Source organism: Rhinopithecus bieti, unplaced genomic scaffold (genome assembly GCF_001698545.2).
Source record: "Rhinopithecus bieti isolate Rb0 unplaced genomic scaffold, ASM169854v2 scaffold_1558, whole genome shotgun sequence".
Classification (NCBI taxonomy): domain Eukaryota; kingdom Metazoa; phylum Chordata; class Mammalia; order Primates; family Cercopithecidae; genus Rhinopithecus; species Rhinopithecus bieti.
The window spans coordinates 593,882-609,086 of NW_016803701.1; the positions used below are offsets into that span (position 1 = coordinate 593,882).

The following is a 15,205-nucleotide window of genomic DNA, read 5'->3' on the forward strand; positions in this document are numbered from 1 at the left end:
AAATATATATTAACAATATATATTTATATTATATATAATAAACATAAATGAACATATAAGAATAAATTATTTTATTCTTGTATAATAGGCATATATAAGGCAGCAATTAATTCCTAAAAGACAGGGCAAATGCCAGGGAAGAGAAGAACACAGCAGGACAGAAGCGGGCTAATTACTTATGAAAGCCTCTACCTATCAAATGAGTTATATCTCCAAGGAGATCAGGCTTAGAATTCTGCATGAAATTTGGTGAACAATTTTAAGACAAATAACCACATTTTAAGTGGCAGCATAGCTATAGTTGTGAAAATGTAATCGTGTAGGTTAAAAAGACGTTAAGGCTATATAGGAGTACTGAACTTGAATACTGAGTGACAACACTTCAACATAGACAGAACCTATTACCTATATGCTCCCCATCTATGACAAGACAGGACCAACATTCAACATCCAATTATATCAGAGCTTCCATTTCTGCCTTCAATTTTCATATTACTCTCTTCAGTACAAAAAGATCAGTTCAGATAAGAAGCTTTAAGATTTTTTCTGAGTGCATAAGAGTGTACAATCAATTATATTCAACCGGAGAGAGAGAGAGAGAGAGAAAGAGAGCGAGAAATGAAAGGAAGAAAAGCGATTGAAGGAAAAAACGAAGGAAGGAAGAAAAGAGAAGAGGAAGGAAATGAAAAGTGATAATCTGAAACAGTAAAAACTATGACTATAGCCAAAAATAATAAAAAAGTTATGATAGTGAAAAATAATATAGTAACATTTATGCAAAACTTTTCCTTGATCCCTACTGCAAAGTTCAGCTGCCAATTAGTTTACTTTTAATGTTAATATTATTCTCAATATTGACTTGAAGTTCAAAATGAATAGCTCAGGAAAAAATTCACACAAATCTACTTTATTATTCAGTGTAAATTGCCATTATGTATGATTTTCTGGATACTGGAGTCAAACGCAGAAATGAAAGCACCTGAGGTAAAAAGAAAGTGACAAGAAACACCACTGAATACAGCAACAAGACTCAAGTGTCTGTCAAATTAGAAATTATGACTAGGTGCTATAAATACAACAAGGAGGTAAAAGCAATAAAAGTGTAGTTTTGACTAAAATAATGTCACTTATTCCTTCATTTGACAGACTAGCCTTCTGACAGCTTGATTATAGAAATCACAACCAGAACGTCTTTCACAAAATTCTGTAAGAAACATTCTATTTAATTTTATAAAAACAATATACCATAAAACTATTATAATTATACTCAATTAAATTGTATGTATCAAGAGAAGTTTGCAATTCTTTTGGAATACGATTTAATGTTAAAGAAGAAATCAATGACTTTGATAAGCACAGTTGATCTTAATTAAGCTGGAGGAACATAGACAAGTCTCACACTAACAAGGTAAGAGAAAAATGTGAAAGCCCAAATAACTCTTTCAAGCTTGGATGACCAAAGGGTAATTAGCTTTCATACACTCTTAAACTGCAGTGTGAAGAAGTGAGTGTGGGAAATATCAGTTTTCTTAGAAAATCTGAATATCATTATTCCACATGCATGAAAAAGAATGAATTGGGCTAAATGTGAGTATGTTTTGTCGAGGCAATGCCTGGATAGGAAAGCCACAGTAAGATGGGTTGCTTGTGTATGAGGTTTGAGTTCTGTGCTTCCTGTCATTAACCAAGGACACAAAATGAGAAACTATACACCATTCAATGTTTTCGCACCCATGAGGTTGCTAGTTTGGTGAAAATGACCCCAAAATAAGTAAAATAATAAATGCTTCTTTGATGTGCATTTTTAAATTGTAATGTTCAACGTAGCAATTTTAACTTAGCTTCAAAATCTATAATAATGAAAATTATTATTTTAATTACTTCTTGTTTTACAGTTATTTCATATATGCAATCTAGCACCAGCAATCACTGAGCATAGTTTTAGTTATCCTGTAATTTACTAGCTATTTAGAAACATAGGAACTATACAGAAAAATTATAAAACTGAATGTAAACAATTAAAAAAAATTAGCTGGGCATGGTGGCACACAGCTGTAGCCCCAGCTACTCAGGAGGCTGATGTGGCAGGATCGCTTGATCCCAGGAGCTAGGGGCTGCAGTGAGTCATAATCACTCCACTGCATTCCAGCCTTGGTGACGGAGCGAGAACTTATCTCAATAAAATAAAATAAAATAAAATAAAATAAAATAAAATAAAATAAAAGTTAATACCTGAAAAATAAAAGAGTTAGGAGAGAGATGTTTAACTGAAAGAAAATGCATAATCCATAAAACAAAATAGACATATTTGACAACATAAAAAACCTTTAAGTTGGTAAAATGAAAGATATCCCAAAGTCCAAAGACAAACAAAATCACAGGGGGAAAGAGCTAATGTATATATATTAATAGCTAACACTTCTTCTTCACAACAGCCCAGTGAGGGAGGTCTTGGTATTCTTTCCATTTTATAAATGAAGAAACTGAAAACAGGGAAGACGGGACACTTCCCCAAAGACATACTGGTAAGAGATGTGGAAGACAGGATTTGAAGGTAGGTAGTATGGCACCAGTCTGTATTTGTAACCATGACTGTATACTGAAAATTGTTAATATATTTGATAAAGGAAACTCATAAATTTATGAGATGAAAGAAAACTCAAAAATTAAAAGATTAAAGGGAAAATGATCAATTGATTGAAACATAATTAACAAAATAAAATTCAAACTAGAATCTTAGTATATGAAAAGATGTTCAATCTCACTAGTGGGCATGAAGACCACATTTTGATTCTTATCAGATTGGCATATATTAAAATTGATATTTGCTGGACTCAGAAGCATGAACAGTAAAATGGCAAACTTCAGGCTTCTGAATCCAACAAAAATGAACAGGAACAATAAAATCCAGCACTTGATAATATGTGGAGAAATTCATTCTCATATCCTTTTAATAATTCTGTATTAATGGTTGAAATTCTACATTTAAATCAGTTGGTAATAGTATCGATTTATTTTGGTCATTGAAAGTAAATAGTTTCTAAACATTTACTTTTGAGAATGTCAACTGATACAATTATTTGAAAAACAATTTGATAATATCTATTTTAAAATGTATAGTAGTAACTCTTCTAGAATTTTTTTATTCACTGAAGTAACTGTATACATGCACACACACCTACACACAGGCAAAGATCTTTAATGCAGCGTTTCTTGTAGAAGAGATAAAATGCAAAAATAATCTGAAGGTTTATACATAAATGAATAGTTGAAAACATTGACACATCTATATTATGGAATATTGTCTGGTCATTAAGAATGCGTAGGATCTGTATCTATTGTCCAGGAGTGATATCCATAATACATTTTATGTAAAAAAAAAAAAAAAGTCATAAAATGAGGTTTATTTTGTGCCTCCACCTTCATAAAACCTCAACAAAATGATAATGAGTTATATCCATTTGTATATGTATTTATGAACTTGGAAAATGACATGAAATAATATATGTATATAAAAGGTCGTTATGACAGAAAGGTAATCATTAAGAGGGACTTAGGTGGGAATTATTAGCTTTTTCTCTGTTCATCTCTATCATTTCACTTGTTATAATGAGCAGGTTTTGATATATGAAAACAAACAGTTTTTTAAAAGCAGAAAGAGGAAGAAAATTTCCTAGCTATATTCTTGGAAGGTCTTTTAATAAATAAGACCCTGGTAGATGATGATATCTAATGCACTTTTAGAAGATGAGAATTGTATTCTCTATTAAAATTTAAACCATCTGAAGGAAGAATAAGGTATCACAAATGAGTCCTGATGGACAGGTGAATTAACAAAGTGACTGATCATCAGGGACATGAATCCAAGGATCATGCACTATGATACAAGGAATTAGTTGTAAAACCACTAACCATACAGCAAGCATTGGAATTTTGCCAATTTCCCATTTGAATTATATTTTTGATTGAAAACGGTACGACTTTATTACAGGAGGAATCATTTTAGACCACATGAATATTGATTTATTTTAAGACTCTGATCCCATGCTTTCTTAGGTGGCAATAACCTATAATCCCTTCATCTGAGAGAAGAAAGGAAATTACAGGAAGTTCGTGATGCTGCATTAATGGATAAAATTTTATATTGAAGTCACTTGGTAATAATACTAAAATCTTTTCTTTTGTCATTGTCTTTAAAATTTTTTTAAAACTTTATCTTCCGAAATATGATTTTATATAGAAAGCATTAGTACTTTGGACCTAGAACAGCCATGTTGTGGTAAACTTCTCATAACTAGAAAAAAACTATTTTTTTCCATCTACTACAGACTAGTGGGAAATTTTTTATTTTTGTTTTGAGACAGAGTTTTACTCTGCTGTCCAGTCTGGAGTGCAGTGGCATGATCTCAGTTCACTGCAACCTCTACCTCCTGGGTTCAAGCAATTCTCCTGCCTCAACCTCCCGAGTAGCTGGGACTCCAGGCTTATACCACCATTCATGGCTAATTTTTGTATTTTTAGTAGAGATGAAGCTTCGCCATGTTGGCCAGGCTGGTCTTGAACTTCTGACTTCAGATTATATGCCCGCCTTGGCCTCCCATAGTGCTGGGATTACAAGCCTGAGCCACTGTGACTGGCCAGACTGTAGGAAGTTATTAACTGTTCAAAGGAAGTTATACCCAGAGCAGTGTAGTTTCTGCAGTATTTTATTTTTTAAATTTCTGTCACTTGAAACTTTATAGTAAAGAACAAATATATTCACCAGGGACTTTTCCAGTACTAGCTGAGTACTAAAGTTGTGGAAGTAAACCAGATGTGCTAATAAATGTTTACCAATAAGATCTTTGGGGAATAGAGGGTCAGAGGCATTTTCCAATTTGTGTGGTATAAGTATTCACACTATGACCAATTTCAAGGTACCAAGTATTCAAAAACCAGTTAGCAAGTTTTCTAAAATTTTAAGCCAGCTCTTGCAAACCCATGAAGGCCAACTCAGCACATTAGAGAAGTGAACCATAAGATCATCCCCACATCTCAATTGTGAATCGTGCTAATAAGAAACAAAGTGAAAATCTCCCTTTGGTGGAGCATTGGGCTGAGTGAGAAGATTCCATTCTTATCAGTCAGTGTCTCCCACATGGCCTGTCAATGACCTTGTACTAAAAAAGCTGATTCAACATTTTCATTGTACATATAGTAAGTCAAGGAATCTCAGCATGAAGGTAGGTAATTATTAAGTGTTCACATAATATGATTGTTAATGATATGTTAATGATAGACAATAGCGACTTGGTACAATATAAAGCAAATGCACTTGGGAGAACTGACTACAAATACTCTTGGCTATTTACAAGAAACTAAAATTGTGTTTCTACCTTGTCAGCAAATATTTTTTAAGAAGTATGCCCCTGAAACAGAAGCAAAGGGCAAGATAATTTGTCATACAAATTCCATATTTAAGACCCCACTTTGCCTTCTCTAAAAGCATCCTTTCTCTATCTTAAACTTGACCTTGATTTATTTCATAAAATTCATGTGAAGAGAAAACCCATTAGCCAATCCAAGTAAGGAAATAATTAAGAGCAGTACTTGAGGAATGACAAGACTTGTATTAAAACCAATTAATTGAAATGAGTTTTTAAAATCAAACAGTCTCTATAATCTTTACATAATTTATTCTGTGTTTCAAGACCATCTTTCAAAATAGTAGCAGAGGTATTTCTAATAAAATTACCTAATTAAGGTAACTGAATTAATGGCTTATTTTTATTATTTGTAATGATAATATATTATCATTCATTGCAACAATCATAATATTGAGAAATAAAAATAAAATTCTAAGCATCCCAACCAATGGAACAGATCATCTCTTGGCCAACGGGGCTACAAAAAGACCATGAAAGCTGAATTCCCTGTCATGACTAGATAGGAGGTTACAGACCCCTCATTATATCCCCTCCCAGGTGACTAACAGCTCTTAGGCTTTCTTCCCTGAAGGTTAAACAGAAATCAGACCTTTTAAAAAGACTCCATTCCTTAGTTACTTCACTTAGAATAATAATCTCTTATCTTATTTAGGTTGCTGCAAATGCCATTAATTCATTCCTTTTTATGGCTGAGTAGTATTCCATTGTGTGTGTGTGTATATATACACACACACATACACACACACACACATACACATCATATGTTCTCACTAATAAGTGGGAGCTAAGCTATGAGGATGCAAAGGCATAAGAATGACACAATGGACTTTGGGAACTCAGGGTGAAAGGATGGGAAAGGGGTAAGGGATAAAAGACTACAAATAGTGTGGGCAGTGTATACTTCTCAGGTGATGAGTGCACCAAAATCACCACTAAAGAACCTACTCATGTAAGCAAACACCACCTGTTCCCAAATAATCTATGGAAATTAAAAAAAAGAAAAGGAGAGAAAAATAAAACAAGCCAAAAGGCTCTATATCCAAAGGGGGGGGGAAAAAAAAGACTTCGCCACTGAGATCAACCAATCGCCTGATGCTGCCACTCCTTTTTTTGCCTAAGAGACCACTGATGACTGAGTGGTTCTAGACAGTCTAGAGAGAATCCACAGTGAGGGTTCTCATGCCTTCTGCTTCACTTTTTAACATCAGAGAGTGCCCTGAGTTCATGCTGTTGTCACCATTTTTTGAACATGGGTCCTGTGGAGAGGCATGAAGCTCAATTGCGCATGTGCCTGTTTCTCCATTTGTGAACAATTACAACTCCTCCCATAGCTTATTGAATACTTATACTTGGCTACCTCATTCAGCATAAATTACTATCTTATTATTTCCACCCTTGAAATATCTGTTTCTGACTTCTGGCTGGAGGCTATGCTTCCCAGCCAGTCAGAATGACTACCCTGAAGGCTGCAACATTTTATGAGTAATAAAGCACTCCTTTCAAATTTCACCTTCAGTTGATAATATGTAACAAATGCCAATCATTATCTTTGGCATATTAATATATATTATCCCGATTTTTATATGGACAATCAACTAGGCAATTGTAAGTTTCCCTATAATCTGGTGAAAGAAATTTGAATTTGGATAAATTAATTAACATCCAAAATCACACAACTAGTAAATATTACTACACCACTTCCTTAACTTTACAAAGTCCAACGCAGAGAATACTAAAATGAAGTTGTTTGCTGTTGATACAAAATCACCCATAGATGTTAATGCTTGTCTGCAGAAAGGAGTGATATGGTAAAGTGACATAATCTGTAACTTGCAGACAAACATGGGAATTGAATGCAATTTTAAAATGCTCAAAGGATAAATTCAGCTATTTATAAAAATTATCTACCCTAAAGAATAGCCAGAAAATAGATGATTGCAAGCAAACGTCAAAATTTAAGTTATTTAAGTAATGCAGGTAAAGTTATAGAAAACTATTAAAATAAATGAGGAATGATTACAAGAAATAAATAATAATTGATCATAATAGCTGGACTGCACCAGTGATATAATTGATTATATTCTATTTATGGGTATACTTGCATCAGAATCACTCTCTATGGATTCTAAAAAAAAAAAAAAAAAAGGTAAGTAATAGGGTATCTCCAACAATGTTTAGGGGACCAGAAACTATATGAGTAACTATCTCAAACTTTCCAGTTCCTTTTCTGGAATTGGATAAAAAGGAAAATCAAAATCAAAATTTTCCATATCAGAAACATATCTTCTAAATCACTGACAATAACAATAACATTATGTTTTTAACAAATCTGAATGTTTTAAGGCGGTATAATTGGTTAGATAACTAACCATAATAATGTCCAACTATCTAGACAGCATTTCAGACAACGAGAGAAGAAAGGCCTTTATTTAGTCCATCAAAACCCTATTGTTCAGACTTTAAGTTACGAACTTTTTGTTTATAATTTCTTTTATTTGTGATATTTTGAAATATAGAAAGAATAAACTTATCAAGAGACACAAATGGTCCCATGTCTTTGATCTTCTATTTCTCTTGTAATAAATATAGCAGCATTCTATTTTACACAGCTTTTTTCAGAGGTGTATTACTCCCTTCTCATGCTGCTATGAAGAACTGCCTGAGACTGAGTAATTTATAAAGGAAAGGGGATTAATTTACCCACAGTTCTGCATGGCTGGGGAGGCCTCAGGAAACTTACAATCATGGTGGAAGAGGAACAAAACATCCTTCTTCACATGATGGCAAGAAGGAGAAGGGCCAAGCAAAGAGGAAAAAGCCCTTTGTAAAATCAAATCTCATGAGAACTCACTCACTTATCATGGGAATAGCATGGGGGTAACACTATCCATGATTCAATTACCTCCTATGGGGTCCTTCCCATGAAATCTGGGGATTATGAGAACTACAATTCAAGATGAGATTTGGGTGGGGACACAGAGCCAAACCATATCATTCCACCCCTGGTTCCTCCAAAATCTCATGTCCTCACATTTCAAAACATAATTGTGGCCTTTCCAATAGTCCCACAATGTCTTAGCTAATTCCAGAATTAACCCAAAAGTCCAAGTCCAAAGTCTCATCTGAGGCAAGACAAGTCCCTTCCACCTAATAGCCTATAAAATCAAAAGCAAATGGGTTACTTCCTAGATAAAATGGGGGTACAGGGATTGGGTAAATACACCAGTTCCAAATGAGACGAATTGGCCAAAATAAAGGCACTACAGGCTCAATGCAAGTCTGAAATACACTAGGGCAATCATTAAACCTTAAAGTTCCAAAATGATCTCCTTTGACTCCATGTCTCACATCCAAGTCATGCTGATGCAAGAGGTGGGCTCCCACCGCCTTCAGCAGCTCCACCCCTGTGACTTTGCAGGACAAGGCCCACCTCCAGGTTGCCTTCACAACTGACATTGAGTGTCTGTGGATTTTCCAGGTACATGGTGCAAGCTGTCGATGGATCTACCATTCTGGGGTCTGGAGAATGGTGGTCCTCTTCTCACAGCTCCATTAAGCAGTGCCCAGTGGGGACCCTGTGTGGGATCTAACCCCACATTTCCCCTCCACACTGCCCTAGTAAAGGTTCTCTATGAGGGTTCTGTCCCTGCAGTAGACTTCTGCCTGGACATCCAGGCGTTTCCACACATCCTCTGAAATCTAGGTGGAGGTTCCCAAACATCAATTCTTGTCTTCTGTGCACCCACAGGTGCCCAGCACCTCCTGGAAGCTGCCAAGGCTTCGGACTTGCACCCTCTGAAGCAATGGCCTGAGATGTACCTTTGTCCCTTTTAGCCATGGCTCGAGCTGAATCAGCTAGGACACAGGACACCATGTCCCAAGGCTGCAGAGAGCAGGGGGCCCCTAGGTCCAGCACAGGAAACCATTTTTCCCTCATAGGTCACCCAGCCTGTGATGGACGGGGCTACTGTGAAGGTCTCTGACATGCCCTGGAAATATTTTCCCCATTGTCTTACTGATTAACATTCGGCAACTCGTTACTTATGCAAATTTCTGTAGCCTGCTTGAATTTCTCTCCAGAAAATGGGGTTTTCTTTTCTATCACATTGTCAGGCTGTAAATTTTCCAAACTTTTATTGTCTGCTTCTTTTTGAACATTTCACCACTTAGAAATTTCTTCTGCCAGATGCCCTAAGTCATCTAACTGAAGTTCAAAGTTTCTCAGATCTCTAGGGAAGGGGCTAAATGCCACCAGTCTCTTTGCGTAGCAAAAGTCATTTTTACTCCAGTTTCCAAAAAGTTCGTCATCTACATCTGATACTACCTCAGCCTGGACTTCATTGTCCATATCACTATCAACATTTTGATCAAGGTGATTCAGCAAGTCTCTAGGAAGTCCCAAACTTTCCCACATTTTCTTATCTTCTTCTGAGCCCCCCCAAAACAGTTCCAACCTCTGCCTGTTACCCAGTTCCAAAGTTGCTTCTACATTTTTGGGTATCTTTACAGCAGCACCCCACTTTCTGTGATACCAATTTACTGTATTAGTCCATTCTCATGCTGCTTTAAGAACAGTCCAAGACTGGGTAATTTATAAAGGAAAGAGGATTAATTGACTCACTGTTCCATTGGGCTGGGAAGGTCTCAGGAAACTTACAATCATGGCAAAAGGGGAAGCAAACACATCCTTCTTCACATGATGGCAGGAAAAAGTGTTGAGCGAAGAGGGAAAAGCCCTTTATGAAACCATCAGATCTCATGAGAACTCACTACGAGGAAAACAGTAGCATGGGGGTAACCACCTCTATGGTTCAACTACCTTCCACTGGGTCCCTCCCAGGACATGTGGGGATTATGGGAACTACAATTCAAGATGTGATTTGGGTAGCGACATAAAGCCAATCCATATCCAGGGAGAAGGATTATAAATATGAATCCATTTCTCCAGTCAGAAATATGTCTGAATTGACTGGTAGAATCAACTTCCTTCATGTTCAAAGGTAAGGCTCAGTTCTTGGATATCATATCATCCATTCCAGCCATAAGAGACTTTCTTAGTAACCAGTTGGCATCACTAGATGATATAATTTGTTGTTCATTAGTGGATATATATATATATATATATATATATGACTATATATATGACGACCCGGTATATATGTATAAGCGGGATATGATAGTCGCCTTAGGCTATATGATCATGATAGTATTGTATAGCTAGGGTATAGGGGTAGAGCGGGGAGGGGGTAGTAGTGAGGGTAGGTAGTGAGTATTAGAGCTTTTAAGTTCTGGGAGTGAGCGAGGGGTGTGAGTTGTGCAGTGTGTGGAACAGTTGGGCTAGAGACGAAGGGGGGGAGTTTGTAACATTGGTAAAATATCCCATAGTGGTTTGCACACCTATTAACCCATCACCTAGGTATTAAGCCCAGCATAAATCAGCTATTTATCTTCATGTTCTCCCTTTCCCACGCCCCACTGAACAGGCCCCAGTGTGTGTTCTCCTCTCTGTGTCCATGTGTTCTCATTGTTCAGCTCCCACTTACAAGTAAGAAGGTTTGGTGTCTGGTTTTTTGTTCCTGCATTAGTTTGCTGAGGATAATGGCTTCCATCTCCATCCATGTCCCTGCAAAGAACATGATCTCATTCCTTTTTTATGGTTTCATAGTATTCCACGGTGTATATGTACTACATTTTATCTATCCATTCTATCACTGATGGGCATTTGGATTGATTCCATGTCTTTGCTATTGTGAATAGTGCTTCAGTGAACATACGCATGCATGTTTCTTTATAATAGAATGACTTATATTCCTTTGGGTATATAACCAGTAATGGGATTGCTGGGTCAAATGGTATTTCTGGTTCTAGGTCTTTGAGGAATTCCTACACTGTCTTCCACAATGGTTGAACTGATTTACATTCTCATCAACAGTGTAAAAAGCATTCCTATTTCTTCACACTCTCACCAGCAGCTATTGCTCCTTGATATTTTAATAATCAGAATCCTGACTGGCATGAGATTGTATCTTAGTGGTTTTGATATGTATTAATGGCAATATTGATAAGTAGTGGTCAATTTGCTGATAAAGTTTATATTAAATATTTGCTGTGAAAATTGCTCTTTTGATTTGATAGTCGTAGAGAATACATTTTTTTTCCAGTTGAAAATGGTCTTAAAAATGTAACACAATATGTTGGGAAGAGTTATTATTCAAAAATATTTTCTTTGTTTTGAATTATTATATTTTTTAGTGAATGTTGGATCCAAATATAATAATTCTTATTTATACTAATTTCTATAAAATATAATATTCTTTATTAGAAAGAAATTTAAGGAATTCTGTTAAAGTGACACTAAAGGAAGTTATTCCAAACTAACTAGAAAACTCTTCTTTTCACTTTAGACCTCTATACCCTATTTCTGATTTGATATCTCTTATTTGATGTTGCAAAGGCAAAACGTACCTCCCAACTACACCTCACCCCCGATCTAATTTTCTTTCAAGATTCTCTATCTCAGTGAATAAAACCATCATCCATCTGTTTGTACAGATCACTACTTCCTTCTTGCTCATTCCTTCTTTAGTAAAAGTTCTGCGCATTTTAACTCGTAATTATATCAAATCTATCCACTCCTTCCATACCACCATCTTCTGTTGCTCTTACTACAGTAGCCAACTATCTGGTATTCCAGCAATTACCCCGCACTGTCACTCATACACATGCTTGATTCCATTCTGCTATCTTTTCAAAACACAAATATGATGATGTCATCTCTGTGCTTTTTAATAGTTTCCCATTACTCTTAAGACAAATATGAACTTTTAAAATGGCATCCAACAATCTACATAATACCGCTCCTAAAACCTTCTTCAGTTTCACCCCCACCTCTTCTCAATGTATTTTACATACCATTCTTCTCACTAGACTCTTTTGGGGCAACTGTATTTGTCATTTACCTCCTAGCAAACTTAATGTAATTGATGACACTCTAGAGAAGTCTCCTACATTTTCACTAGAAGCCAAATCTTTCTGTTTCAAAATTTCTTAGTGTCAAATCCTTCACCTTCTGAGCATGAACAGGACTTTAATTTTATATTTACTTATATGAATATTTGATTTATGTCTGGGTCTCACAATAGACTGGAAGCTCAAGCTGTACGAGACTTTGCTTTTCTCATCATTATTTTCCCAGTACCTTGCAAAGTGCTAGTACAGAGCAGTCTCTCACTAAATATTTGTAGAATTATTTCTTTATTATATCCACAGATGTATAACATGAATACTAGTAGATGGATATTTGCAAATTATGACTTTTTTTTCTATTGAAACTTTAATTAAATAGGCTTTAAGTATATGTATATATCATACATACTTATCCCATAAAGGCTGCTCAGGTAAATTCATTATTTTTCAGAAACCATAATCATGTCTTTAATTGAGGCAAAATGACACTTAGACAAAAGTCCTAAGGAGCCAATCTTTAATAAACAAGTCATAGATTTGATAGCAATGGATGTAACTATAACTTTTGATTTTTAATGAAAAAATGAGAAACAAATTACAACAGTCGAGATCTTTTAAGAGGCAAAGCAAAATTATTTTATAAAATTATTCATATTTTCAAACCAGCACCAGAATTCCATCTCAGAAAAAAAAAATGAAAACCTGTTTACATTTATCACATAGTATAGAATAAATTGCAACATGTTGGCATCCCAATCAGACCTCAATCTTAATCATGCTCAGTCCCTTGAAATGAAAGGAACTGGAATTCAGGATTAAGACTTCTCAGACAAACTGTTTAATATTCACCCCCCTAATGTAAGTCAATACAAAAATATGTTTTATTGCCAAATTTACCCTTTTTTTTCTGTCTTTTTTTTTTTTTTTTGAGATGGAGTCTTGCTCTGTCGCCCAGGCTGGAGTATAGTTGCATAATCTCGGCTCACTGCAACCCTCACCTGCCGGGTACAAGCAATTCTCCTAACTCAGTCTCCCAAGTAGCTGGAATTACAGGTGCGCACCACCATGCCTGGCTAATTTTTGTACTTTTAGTAGAGTCAGGTCTTCACCATGTTAGCCAGGCTGGTCTCAATCTCCTGACCTCATGATCCACCTGACTCAGCTTCCCAAAGTGCTAGGAACACAGGTGTGAGCCATCATGCCTGGCCCAGATTTACTCATTTCTATTTAGAGTGATTTGAAATATTTTATTGATGTGTTTTCTTACAACTGATTTTTTTCAGATCTCACATTCTTTCGCATATTTCTCATCACAAATACAGAAACTTTTCTCTCTATACCAATGATTGCCTCAATTTCTTTCTTTCTGTTGCTATAATTATTAATGATCCTTTTTTCTGTTACTTCCATACTGCTCATGACACTTGGCTTCTGTGTCTCATACTTGTGCTGTTTTGCATCTTTTGAGTGACTTCATTTTTACCTGATTTTATTTCCTAAATTTTGAATTAAACATTCAATTACATTTCTAATTTGCAAGCAAGCACTCTACATTGTCTACTCTGAGGGAACATGCAAACATTAAGATAAACAAGAAAAGTCACTGTTCTTGAGCAGTTCACAGCATAATTTCAGAAATAGATCCACCCATTGATATTATATCATACGCCAGTCTAAAATACGTGTCCTAATAAAGATGTAAATAGAATACTGTAGAAATGAATAGGTGGAAGTTGTGTTTATACCTACAACTCCCAAACTATGTGTTAAGGTGCTCCAAGATGCCACAGTAAACTCTCAGATTATTCTGTTATATTTGAAATATTTGGAATGATACAGTAACATATGTTGGACAGAACATGTAAACTACCACTATTAAGTTGTATGGATCTAACAACTTAAGGTTAACATTGAACTATTTCTATGGCCTAGAGGAGCCATGGGAAGGTTCCCTAATATCAACACCCAACAATAACATTACCAGAAATTAGAATCTTAAATCAATATCTCTCATGAATATAGATTTTTAAATCCTCAACATGTTAGCAAATCAAATCCAACAATGTTTAAAAAGAATCATACACCACAATAAGGTAGGATATATCCCAGGTAGGTAATCCTAGTTCAGCATTTGAAAATCAATTAATAGAATCCATCATATCAACAGAATAAATAAAAACCACATGACTGTATCTATAGATATAGAAAAGTGTTTGACAGAATCCAGTACCTATTTATGATAATATCTCTTAGAAAACTACAATGTATTAGTTCATTTTCATGCTGATGATAAAGACATACCTGAAACTGGGAACAAAAAGGTTTAATTGGACTTACAGTTCCACATGGCTAGGGAGGCCTCAGAATCATGGCAGGAGGCAAAAGGCACTTCTTACATGGCGGCAGCAAGAGAAAAATGAGGAAGAGGCAAAAGTGGAAATCCCTGATAAACCCATCAGATCTCATGAGACTTATTCACCATCACAAGAATAGCACAAGAAGGCTGGCCTCCATGATTCAATTACCTCCCTCTGGGTCCCTTCTGCAATTGGGAATTCTGGGAGATACAATTCAAGGTGAGATTTGGAGTGGGGCACAGCCAAAGCATATCATACAAATAAAGAAAAACTTACTCAACTTGATAAAGAACATCTATAAACATCTATAGCTAATATCATATTTAATGGCAAGAAACATGAAGCTTTCCCAGTAAGATCAGGAACAGGTAAGGATGTCCCTTCTTACCACTGCTTTTCAACATTTTACTGGAAGTCTTAAGTACAAAAGAAAGAAAGGCAAGGGAGGGGAGGGGA

At 35.6% G+C, this 15,205-nt stretch overlaps 1 protein-coding gene across 1 annotated transcript in view; it reads right to left on the reverse strand.

The window, feature by feature from the left end:
• Positions 1-15,205, reverse strand: part of ZNF804B (zinc finger protein 804B) — a 594,788-nt gene that overhangs the window by 277,350 nt on the left and 302,233 nt on the right. The window lies entirely within an intron of this gene.